Source organism: Macaca mulatta, chromosome 11, assembly GCF_049350105.2.
Source record: "Macaca mulatta isolate MMU2019108-1 chromosome 11, T2T-MMU8v2.0, whole genome shotgun sequence".
In the NCBI taxonomy this organism is placed as follows: Eukaryota; Metazoa; Chordata; class Mammalia; order Primates; family Cercopithecidae; genus Macaca; species Macaca mulatta.
In genome coordinates, this window is record NC_133416.1 from 131,422,736 (window position 1) to 131,435,523 (window position 12,788).

Genomic DNA, 12,788 nt, shown 5'->3' on the forward strand with positions numbered 1-12,788 from the left:
TTAAATTACGTTATAAGATCGGGGCCTTTATTATCTCCATTAACTCATTCTTAACCTCTTAGGTGAAGCTTCTATAGCAGGTATGCAGTAGGACCAGGACAAGAACTCGCCCAGTCTGACTCCAGTTTGTGCTTCTTCAGCACCCTGAGAGACTGGAAAATCCATGAAGAAACACTATTGATTGTTTACTCCCTGGCATTTTAGCGAGTCTGAGTCAGTTATCTTATACCTATGAACCTTAAACTCATTTTGGATCAGGTTCCCATCACGAGGCTAGTTGTGATACTGGGATACCTATATCTTGGAGGGAAGTTGTGCAGAGTGCCTGGATTTTCCTTTCTGTGGTTTCTCAGATTTGCTCATCCCTTCTTTGGGCCTCCATGCCTAGAATCCCATATATTTCTATAAATCCCAGATGTAAATGGGTCTGTCCTGTCTTCTGAGCTGGTACCCCACATTTATAATAGCTAGTTTATGAAAACATTTTGTGATCCTAAATTCTCTATAAATAAACCCATTTTTCTCTCTGCATTTCTCCCATCCAGCAGGATCCTAAGGCCTTTGTAGCCCTTCAGCCACTGTGGGCCCTGCCTCTGCCTGTTCTTCTGGAATGTCTTGGGGGTTTTGATCCTGTCATTGTGGTAAGTTTTCCCCTTGTTTCACCATTTGTCCTGGATGGAGAATCCCCCTTGAGTATTTTAAGCCAAAGCTGTCTCTAGAATTTTTTCTGAGCATGTGCCCTTTGGGGCTTAATAAGGAAGCAGCTCTCCATGTCTCACGCTCTTCCTGACCTCGCCTTTATCTGGCATTGAATTCCCCAGATCTTGGACCACCTTCCTTACTCTAAAGATGTCAGAAACATTTTTGTCCATCTCCTCAGGATCTTCATTTTCTTCTTTCCATGCGAACTATTGGTTATTAAAACTTTGTTTCACTTGTTCTATTTTCTTCTGCCATCTTGGAGGCCTTACATGGATTCTAGATCTCATGCCACTCTTTGTCTTCTTCTTCTGTTGTTCCTATCCTCACCGAGCTATCAAAACTTTTTAAAAGCTTGTTTGCTCTATACATTTCTGGTGTTTTTTCCTCCAACGCCTGAAGAGTAGCTTTTTCCTTAAATACAAGTTCCTGAAAATCTTCTTACTTGAGGATTATGGTTTCACATCAATCTGTGCAGACTTGATTCTGAGTGTCATTGTGTTCCCAACACAACTATTTTTTTTCTTTGTTTTCTCTTTGGATTCGTTCTTTTTTAAAGATTTTTTTTTCCTCCTCCTTTACTCAGCTCAAGAAGACAAGATATATAGGACAGGTATTTGTTTATCTTTATTTGGTCATTGCTGAAATCCAGAATACTCCAGTCGAACATACAGTCTAGATCTCTGATTCACAGACATCATAAAATTGTATGTTATTTCCATGCATAGCTGGGCAGCAATAGAAAGGAAAGCCTTTGTCTTCATAGCTGCTGGCTTCTGGGGGAATGAGCTTCTTGTCATTTCTCCTGCTGCCAGAGGCTGGTTGCTCAGGCCCTGGGGTTCTGTCTTCCCAGACTTCACTTTCCCATGCAACAAAGAGGATTGGGCTGTGGGAGGTAAAGGACATTTTGTTGGCCTCTGTCCTAGTGGGTCTAGTGACTGTGTGTCGTTAGAAGGCTAAGCCTACGTGGATGTGTGATATATTTTCTTGGCTGTCTGTGGCTAGAGTGGAAAGGCTGGGGCTGCCCCTCAACAGAAAGGTCCTGACTACCTCTCTTCCTTTTCTCTCTTTTCCCATGTACTGGATTGGTTTCCAGGTGACTGACATATTTAGAAGTGGGGGCAAGTGGACCCTGGCATTTTGGCAAATGTTCTCTCTTCTCTGTCTTTCTGGCTGCATTCTCTCTTGTGCTGAGTTGGGTAACCTCGGCCGGTCTTTAATATGTGTGGTAAGACCAAAGAGTTATGTCTAATATTATATGAATTCCTTTTCATACCCGTGTGTGCTTTGGTGTCAGTTTAAGATTGCCACTAATGTAGGGAAAAGGAGTTCTCTATGTGATCCAGCCTACGTTATGGAATGCTGCATTGGGAATTGGATTCACAGGCCCAGCTAATAATAAAGTGTTGTGTATTTTCAGTTCAGTCCTGTGTACGTTTCCATCTAGGGTACCTAGAAGTTAGGGGTGTTTGCTGAGCCCACTGGCCACATTTGGTATTAGCCATTAATAAGCTACATTTTCAGAGTGGCACTGGATCAGCCTCCAGTGCCAGTCCTACAAGATCAAAAGCCTGAAGGCCAGAGTTCTGCATAATTTGTTGTGGCCATTCCCTGGCCCTCTCTGAGAGTGAAGTGGCAATAAATTTCTATCCATCCATGCAGATACTGAATTCTAATGACCAAATCCTATCTATTCTTAGGATTCTCATCATCTCTGTTGATTTTTGGCTATAAGAGGTCACCTGCTCTTGCACTTTGTGCTTCCTGAGTGAGCCTACTCCAAAATCTCTCTCCCCTGCTTGCTTTGGTTAGCCAGACCATACATGTTATGAATTGTGGCCCAGGTATAAAAATAGCCAGACTCTTGAGGTACTTGAGAATAGTCACATTCATGGAGTCAAGAAAGTAGAATGGTGGTTACTGGGGCTGGGGGAGAGAGAAAAGTGGAGTTGTTGTTGAATGGGGACAGAGTTTGTGTTGCAAGTTGAAAAAGCTCTGGAGATCTGTTTCACAACAGTGTGTATATATGTAATACTACTGAACTGTGCACTTAAAATAGTTAAGATGGTAGATTTTATGTTATGTGTTTTTTACCACAGTTTTAAAAAATGTATACAAATATAGTCAGAATTACAAATCCCTAACTTTTGATCCCCTAACTACTGTGGCAACTGGCACTGCCAGCATCATTGAGGGCAGTCTTGCTAATTACCCACTTTTCATTTTGCCTGTTCTTCAGGGCCCAACCTGTCTTCCTTCTTCTTTTAGTTGGCTAGACTGGGACTCCTGTGACCTTCAGGTGTTCCTTATGCCTCTTCTTGAGGGTGGCTTGGGCTTTCCAGTCTGTTCTTCTTCTGGGCCTGAGCATGAATTTTGTCTCTTTAGGTCTTACTACCACAGTGGAAAGAGGAAGCAAGTTTAGTAAACGAGCATTAGAGCTAATCTGAACTAAGCCTCTGTGCTTCCTTTTGTGTTCCCTCCCTTCAACTAGTTCCTGCCTGACCTCAGAGCAGGAAGAATCCCCTGGCCAATTGTGAAAGGCTGGTCCCTTGAGGAAGACAAATCCAGTAGTCAGCCAAAGGGAAGGTTAAGGAAAAGGCAGAGTATGCAGGAAAGTGGGTTTTCTCATGTTCTGTTGTTCTTTCTGTGCATTGACTCTCTAGGTATCCTAATTGTGTCCTGAGGAAATTGTATTTTTTTCTGTTACTTCATCAGTGTTCCTTGTTCCTGAGGAGGCATGAGTGGAGGGTGAGAGTGAGCATCTCCATGACTCACAGTGGGACTTCTCTCTGTTTCATAGCTGAGTAAACTGAGGCTGGTGAGAATCAGTGACTTCAGACAGCTATTTAGTATTAGGTGAAGATTTTGACCTTAGGCCTTTTGAGCTGCAAGTCCAGTTTTCTACCCACCAAATTATTATGGTTCTTAGTGCATGTGTATGTTACACGTTTACTAGATAGATAAGATAAACTTAGGCCTTGTATGTGGGGTTCATGTAGGGGCTATCACTGAAGCTAATCATTGTGTCCCATTACTCAGGCGTTTCTGTATATGGGATTGAAGAGCAGAAAACAAAGTAGTGGAGTGCAAACCATGGGGAAATCTCACTAAAGTAATATTTTTAAAAAGCAATCCTGTCACTAGAGGGTCAAGAAGGGAAAAGTTACAGGTAGGAACAGGGAGCAGCAGACACATAGGAATAAAGGCAGGGTTTCACCTTGAATGGAGGAAGAACCCTAATTACAGGGAGATTAGATCATCAGGTGTTTGGAAGCCTCTGCCTGTGAAATGACATTCTTGGCAAATGAATGAATGTGTTATGTGCTAATTAAAATAAAGGAAATAAGGAAACTAACATTCATTTAGCCTCAGCTATGCTGTGAGCACTCTTGATAGGTACTTTCATATTTATTATCTTCTTTAATTACCCCAGCAAAGTGTTGTAGACATTATTATCCATACGTTTGCAGCTTGGTCAGATCAGCCACAGTCACATAGCAGGTGGCAGAGCAGAGGCGTACACCCAGTGATGTCATTCCAGAGGTCATTTTGTGAGAGGACTTGGCTGAAGGAAAGCTACAGAATGGATGCCTGTGTCATCCTTGATCACCCTGATAATACATGCACTTAGCCTTCTCAGATTTTCTTCTCAGACTCAGGAGAAAACTTGGCATCATTCCCTCAATAACTTTTGTTGCCCTTCTCTGGACCTAATTTCATAGTCTGTGGTAATTTCTTGTTAAAGAAAAATCAGACACAGCTTCTTTTGTCTTTTATCTTTTCTCCATTAGGAGTTATTAGGCTAAGTCATGCAAAGACGAATTTCCGCAGGACAAAATGAAGCATATCTTCCCTATAGCTCTTTAAAACCCAGAGCCCAAATTATTAGCCATTGAACTTGTCTCTTGAGAGAGAAATCAGGGAACCTAGAACTTTGGTGTGTAGGGCATAAGGAAGTGTGGGGGGCAGTAAGGAAAGAGGAGAAGGAGGCGAGGGGCCCAGACGCCTGGGGACCAAGTAGGAAAATGGTCTAAGGGTGGAGACAAGGTACTGGGAGTGTCTGGAAAGACTGTTGTCGGTTTCTCTACTAGTGCTCAGGAGTCAAGCTGAATCACAGGCTTTTCTAGCCAGCTGGTGGCAGGGCTGTGCACAGGAAGGCATCAGAAGGGATGTAAAATCCTCTCTTTTCAATCTGGAGCAGATTTTAAAGTTCGCCCTCATTCTAGAAAGGAGAGGAGTATACCCTGGCTGATATCCTAAATTTAGTTGGAGAATCCTGCTCAGAGTTAAAACTTCTTTTGACAGAACTCAAAAGTTGACTTCAGAACCCTTGGGGAAGTTGTTCGTATTATCACAGAGGCTGTGGTTATTAACAGCATGTTCAGGAAATGCTGGCTGCTACTTGAGCCACAGGTAAGGGCACATTTGAATTCCTGTCAGGGCGTGTTTCCAAGATGCTGCATGAATGACAGCCAATAGGCAGAGACTGATGTTCTTTTGAGGAGTCCACTTTTAGAGGTCATTCCACTTTTCAGAAGTGCGTGTACTCCAGTGACTACAGCAGAATACATTGGTGCCTGAACTGACAGGCCTTTGAGTCAACAGAACCTGGAATATCTTCTGAGGCTGGGCTTTATGTTGTGGAGGATTTGACCACAGAGATTTAGACCCGGGAATTATGGGTGTGCTTGGGTTACTCTGAGTGAAACTCTTCTCCTCTCAGTTTTGACCACCTCCAGCCTCTAGTAACTGAAATCGGCCGGGAAAGACAAAGAAACCCAGGTTCACTTCTGTGAGTGATAAGCACACCTGAGAAAAAATACCTGGCAGTTGGACCTTCCGAGGTGCTGTCGGCCAGAGGAGATGAAGTGTGAGAAGTTGAGTAGCTACAGGCCTTAGTGGCCACTTAAGAGGGTTTGGCGAAGCCCATTGCCAAGGAAAGAGGTCTAGGACCCTACAAGGTGGGGCTTCACTGTGACCTGTTATCATTGAGGTGGCCCAGGGTACATGCAGGCACTGTAATGGGAAAAAGAGCCCTGGCGTCTTCAAGAGTGGGGAATGTGAAGGGCCTCTTTGGGACATGAATCTACCCTGGGCAGCCAGAATCTTCAGTTTCAGAACTATTGATGATGGTGGAAGCAAAATAGAAGAGATCTGACATTCCGTAGTCCTAATCAGTGAGTTACCAGTGACTGCCATAATACCTGAGGCTTACGGAGAGTGGTGGCCTTGAACAGAACAAATGCCCTCTTAGCCTGGTTCCTTTGGCGCTATGTATGTCCTGATACCTAAACAGCCTTTCCTTTTATTTATTTTTTGGGTGTGTGCCAAGGCCTGTGGAAAAAGGCTAAGCAGAGGTTCCCTTGGAGTTGTTTTATCTGCTGAGACTTGCCAAATTAGAATTTGATAGCTTTGATTTCTAGGACTTCCCGATCATTTTTGAGGAAGAGTTCCTAACTAAGCTGGAGGGAACATACTTTCTCCACATAAATGGGGGCATCCATGATGTCAGCGAGAACAGTGTCAGATAGATGCATGGCCCACCAGCCAGATACCAAGGTCTTGTAAGAATACCTTAGTGAATTATACCAGATGGAATACATTCTGAATCCTTCATAAAGCATCTCTTTGGAGAGTTCTTTCTTGTAGTGTTTACCTCTCAGTCCTCTCACGTACAAAACTTGAGAATTATTTTGGAGGACTTTCAGGGGGTGTTTTTCTTATGTCTGGAAGAGGAATGTTTGATGATGAAAATTACTGACTACACATAAGTAGTCATCTTACAGTTTGCATACTTTCAGTCTTCAAAAAAAGTGGGTTTAAGATGGATTCTCAACCCCTTTTTGTGTCTGGCCTTCCTTACACTTTAAAAACCATTTTTAAGGACTCCAGAGAACTTTTAAGTTTATGTGGGTTGCAGGCTTTGATACTTATTGTAATAGAAATGAAGACTAAAATTTTACAAAGATACTTATTTATTTAAAAATGATAAACTCATTACATGCTAACATAAATGACATTTTTATGAAAAATAGCTATTTTCTGAAACAGAAAACATTTAGTAGGAAGAGTGGCAATATTTACATTTTGGCAACTCTTTAAATGTATGGAGTTTAAATAAAAGACATCTGCTTCTATATTCAGTCTCTTGCAATATGTTGTTTTGGTTGAAGTAGATGAAGAAATCCGGCCTTGCATAGATAATATAGTTGGAAAAGGGATTTTAGTAGCCTTTTCAGATAATTGTGGCTTTATCTGTGACATGACACCAAAACTTGACAAGTGGTAGATGCCTACAGGTTAGTTGCAACGTGCAATCTGAAACTATATTCATGAACTTTTCGTACTCTGGTATGTTAAAATCCATTGGTCTCTCTTACACTTTGAATAGAACTTTTACCCGTGATAACCACATGTTGGTCATTTGGAGCCTTCATGGAGCACCTACCTAGATGAACATTAATCAACGGGAATTGTACTATAAATTGTGAGAACATGTTGAGAAGGAGGATCTAGATCAGTGGGTGCTTAGCTAGTTTATTCAGGAAGAGTTTCAGCTGGAGCATAACCAGGGGGCAAGGAACATCTGTTACAGTAGAGGCAATTGATGAAAATGTAGTATTTGTATACTCTAATCTGAGGAGGTTGGGATGACAAGCCCATTTTACAGACAAGAAGCTGGTGCTCAGATAGTTCAGGGCGTGATCTGAGGGTGGTAGGGAGAGGTGTTGAGCATAGAGCCATGGCCCATTGTGTGTTTCATCATGGTGTTGTGCATCTAAGCCCCATCCTCTGCTGGGGAGAGCTGTGAGTCAAGTAGGCTTAAAAAAAAATAGTTTACAGACAAAGAACATTTTCATATTAAGTGTGAGGCTCATCAGGCACTTGCCAAGAACCACATTTAGCCTCTGAGTCCGTGCTTCACAGACTTGTGTGACCTGGGGATCCTGCTAAAATGCAATGCTGATTTGGTAGGTCTAAGGTGGGGCTGAGGTTTTGGATGTCTGACAAGCTCCCAGGTGAGGCTGATAACGCTGCCTCATGGCTCAGTTTTGGGAATCAAATTTCCAGAGCCAATTTTCTTTCCATTTGTTCCTTAATACATGATGTGAATGTTAATCACAGTCACTCAGGCTTTGGAGAAGGAGAATGGAGGTGGGCGGAGATGGGTAGTAACTATCTAAAATTCTTTATCAGTTAGGGCTGCCTTAGTAATCAACAGAAATGGACTCTGGCTAATTTAAGGTAAAAGTGAATTGTAGAATGGAAGGGGACATGGAGGAACCCAGTAGCGCTGGAGGGTCATAGTTGTAGGAACTGCTTAAATGTGTGTCCTGGGTGCTGTCACTAGCACATGTGAATGAACTCTAATTTTTAATGTCGTCTTTGACTCTTCACAATTCAGAGTACCTGGAGAGAATGGCTGGCTGAACTGAGGTCTGTTTCTTACCCCCTGACCGGACCAGGCACTGTAGTGAGAGGGAAGATCTGGGGATTTTGGCTTTCACAAGGGAGGATAGAAGAGCACCCTGATTTAGCGGCCCATTATTGCTGCCTAGAGAGGGAGACGTAATCCCTGAACAGAAAGTTAGGGTGCAGTTAGGAAAGGGAAAGGGAAGCTCAGCAGGAAGGCTGACCTGTTGCCAGGCTCCTAAGCCATCCTTCAGTTAACAGTGCGCATTGCCTGTGCTTACCAGGTGGGTACACTGAAGAACGATAGTATGTATTGAGCTTAAGTACTATAATAAGTATGCATTGTCTTATGTAATTTCAAAGCAACCTTAAGAGATACAAGTCTAGGTATTGAGGAAGTGAGTCTTAGGGTTGAACAACTTGCTTGAGGTCACACTGTTAGTAAGTGGGAGAGCTGAAACTTGAATTACAAAGTGTTTCTGCTGCAGTGTAATTTGTTGGCAAAAACTGCTGCTTCTTGGGGTAAAAGGTTGCTTCAAGTGGGCCGAGTGTGAGCATGAGTGGTGGAAATTAGGGAGAATGTGTATGGACACAGGGAGCTGGAGGTGCATAGCGATTCAAGATTTTGGAGATAGAATGCTCTGTAAAACAAGCTCAAATTTAGCTGTGTCTGTTAAGAGCTTCATGGCCTCAAGAAGGGCTTTACATCTCTTAGCTTTGCCTGTGATGGGAAAGGATACTTTCACAGAATGGAAATTTAAGGTGTGAAACCCAAGGAGAGCAGGCAGGAATGGGGAAAAGTGTTCATCTGGAAATTAGACAGAATGGACAGAATGTCATTGGGGGCGGGCTCTATAATTGATGGGTAGCTTTTGCAGCGGCCAATTAGATTGCAGGGCTCTGTCCTCATTGCCTGGCCAGGGAGGGAATGAAGCTCATTCCTGCATTACCAGGACAAAGCCCACTTGTGTGTGATGGACTGAAGTAGGCTGGGTGCCCCATGTTATATGTATTATATACAAAACCCCCATTCACTCTGGCTGGTGTAATTGTGAAGCCACTGCTCACCCCTTCCCCAGGCTGCCAGCCACAGAAGTATGTATGTGTCATTCACTTTTTTGGTGTCAGAGGTGAAGGCTGTAGATACTGTTTGTGATTTTTTTGTTTCCTTAGGAGGCAGAAGCAAAGAATAAAACTATTGGAAAGGAAAGGAAAAATAAAGATTTTTTTCCTATGAAATATCTCTTAATCTCTTAAGTAAAAATAAGTGAAATATGCAACTTCTTTTTTTGGAAGTGATTAAAGGTGAAATCACTCCAGGTTTTTAAAGCTAAAAGGGCTTGGGTGAAGTGTGAAATAAACACCATTCCTTCACCATCACGAAAGAATAAACAATGCCCCTTGTGTACATAGAGCCCAGATGGAGGTAAGGACTGTAATGGGAAAATGTCACTGAGAGCATGCCATATCCTTCCTGTAGTTTCCTTGAGCTGCTGTATCAAAGTACCACAAGCTGGGAGGCTTAAAACAATAGAAATGTATTGTCTCACAGTTCTGGAGGCTGGAATTCTGGATTCAGGTAGCAGCAGGGCCGTGCTCCGTCTGAAGGCTTTATGGGAGAATCCTTTGCCTCTTAGTCTTTGGCCTTCCTTGGCTTGTAGAAATATCACTTCACTCTCTGCAGCCATCCCCACATGGCCTTTTTCCGCGTCTGTGTGTGTGTGTCTGAATCTCCATCGCCTCTGTTTTATAAGGATACCAGGCACTGGATTTAGGGCTCACACTAACATGTTATGATGTCATCTTAATTACATCTGCGAAGACCCTGTTTCCAAATAAGGTCACACCCTGAGGTTCTGGGTGGATATGAATTTTGGGGAGACACTATTTAACCCAGTATACTTTTTGCCTTTCTTCCTCAGAGCTCCAGCTAATCCAGACGCAACATTGACGAATTAGTGCTGGAATGAGTATCAGCACTTGGTACTGCAATTAGAACATGGAGATTTGGCTGTTGATTTATTTTTTTGGCTACTCTGGGAGGGAGGCTCAGAAACAGTGTGGGTGTCTGAAGGAAAAAACACGTGTTAAGTGAAGTGAGGACTTCAAATGAAATCATACAGTTTTGGGAAACTGCATTGGACAGCGAATGCTGGAGCCAAGGAGTGTTCCCTGTTCCAGAATGGGAGGTGACATTTGCAGGAGGGCTCCTGAGGTCAGAAGTTCCTGCTAGAAGTGCAGGGTGTATCAGCCATCTCAGGAGCTGATTTCCTGTGCAACTTTGTTTTTTAATACCCCACAGAAGCCTTTCTTATACTTTATCCCTTTGTATGTTTATGGATCGGGTCCTTCCCAGTCCTTGGCACCTGTGACACTCTCCACAGGGTTCCAACTTTAAATACCTTCTGTTTTTCTTAAAAGATAGAGTCCTGAGCTTACAGGACTTCATAGGAAGACCTGTAAGTCTCTGTTGGTCTTTATAGGTGGACTACTATCTCCTGGGTGTCTTGTAACTGTAATGCTTATATTTTTTCAAAAATAAATCCTACAGAGTTGCCTTGGTCATTCCGGATAAGAGTTTCTATGGCTGAAAGACCCCGCTGTATGACTCCTGTTTCTGCCTGCTGGACTCCACTTTCTGGGGCTTGGCATCTGATGACCTCTGTATACATGCTATGCCCTCCTTTTCTTTATGTGGCCACTTCACTTTGTCCTTTGGGTTTCCGCTTAAAAGCAGAGTCAACTAGAAATCTTCATTACCACGCTGAGACTACTTAGGGTGCCCCTGGCTCATCAGCTGTAATGCCTCTGTCAAATCTCCGCTCACATGTGCTGGAACCGTCGCCTTCCCCTCCTCAAATGTAAACCACATAAGTGCAGAGGCCATGTCTGTTTTGTTCATCAGATCCTCCAGAGCCTAGCTTATTGCCCAACAGATGCTGGGTGCTAAATAAATGTGGAACATGTGCCTGTGTGCCTGCAGCTCTGACCCTATGCCTCAGAGGTCAGCTTCCAGGACTGTTACCTCAATAACAGCTCTCTTCCAGGTCTGTGTCAGGGTGGGTTGGCTTCTCTGTGTCACTTATCTATGTCAAATAATCAGCATGTGTTAGAGGACTAGGGATATAGGGATCTTTCTATAAAACCTTTCCCATTAATTAAGGGGCCAAGAAGTTAATGTGGATCTTTTATATTTTAAGATTACTGGCATAGTGCATCGTCTCCTGAGCCAGGGCCCTTTGATTATCTTTCTTACAGAATCTTATCCAGCCCCTGTGACACAATTGCCTGCTGTATGCGTGTGGGGAAGATAAATCACATGGTCATCTCAACTCATCGCAGTTGGTGGTGGTTATTTTTGGTAGGGAGTGGAGGCCGACATGTCATCTTCCCAGTTCTTTTTCGCTTTTATCTTTCCCAGAAAGTGTGCCCTTATGCCTTTGAGTGGCAAAATTATATACCACACATTCTGATAGCTCTGGTTCTGGGTAGGAAATTAATTTGATCTGTTGAAATTGATTTTACTGTCAGAGTCTGCTATTGCAGAGGGGGATTATGTACAGTTAGTGCTTCATAGGAAGACCTGTACTCATAATACTCCAGAAAGGTCTGTGATACTTATAGGTTTCTTAAAATCAGAACAGTTGTCTCAAAAATAAGAAAAGAGGTAATTTTCACTTGACTTTTATGACAAAGTAATTGTATAGTTATTTGAAAATGACTTTAGATTTTTCTGAGCCAGCAGTCCAAATTTTAGATAATGTATTCAAGATAAAAAAAGAAAAGCTCAGTCCAGACATCCAGAGAGGAGTGGTGTTGGGCTGAATCTTAAGTAGGACATGGACACTTCTTCCATTTGTAAAAGGAAGAAAGGGCTAGAGTTGGGCAGCACATGTACAATGATAGTTTGACTGAAATTAGAGGGAGTTCTCTGATGGGTTCTGCCTTCTCTGTGTGGCATTTGGTTTCAAGAGCAGAGCTAGTTGCAGGTCAGACATAGATTGAACATGGCGAAGGGGGCAGTAGCCACATAGCAACTTGGGGTGAGGTAACACAAGCGTTCCTGAGGCTTGGAAGATCCAGCTGAGGGTATCACTGTGAAGACCTTGGTGGTCTACAATTCTGTCAGCATGTGAAGGTAGAGATTTGGATTGGGATAGGGGATGATTTCCTTTAGAAGGAAGTCCTGTTTGTCCTTTGATGATTCTCATTTGGCAAAAACTCAGTTTTGCAGAAACTTAGCTATCTGCCTTCCCCATGCAGTCCCTGAGGAACTAAGCCCTGGGCCAAATCCATGCCCACTCTCAGTGCTGCTGGCAGTCCCCCTACGTTTCCCAGGTCATGCCATTCTCCTGCCCTCCAGACAACCATCTCACACCACCTCAAACCACCACACCTGTTCTCCTCAAACCTCCAGGCTCCCCATTGCCCTCTCCTCAGCAGATGACCTTGCTTCCTGCTTCCTAGCAGCCAGGGACTCTTAGTTTCTACTTAAACACACACACCACTTCCTGCCTTCACCTGTTCATGGAGGCGCGTCTTTCCCCTCTCCAGGGCTCATTCCTCTCGTGGAGCTTTGGATCCCATCTCCATTGGCCCTTTCTGTTATTTCTTTTCTCTCCCATAGTTTCAGTCTTTCCTTTTCATTGGAATTCAAGATAAAAAAAGAAAAGCTC

The 12,788-nt window shown here is 43.2% G+C and overlaps 1 protein-coding gene across 4 annotated transcripts in view; it reads left to right on the forward strand.

Annotated features, from left to right (window-relative positions):
* The window catches only part of ZNF664 (zinc finger protein 664), a 39,372-nt gene that overhangs the window by 11,580 nt on the left and 15,004 nt on the right, over window positions 1-12,788 (forward strand). For 2 of the 4 annotated variants that reach the window (NM_001194125.3, XM_015153077.3), the window contains 1 exon segment: window positions 546-641. The gene's annotated coding sequence lies outside the window, so the exon portion shown is untranslated. 4 annotated transcript variants of the gene reach the window in all.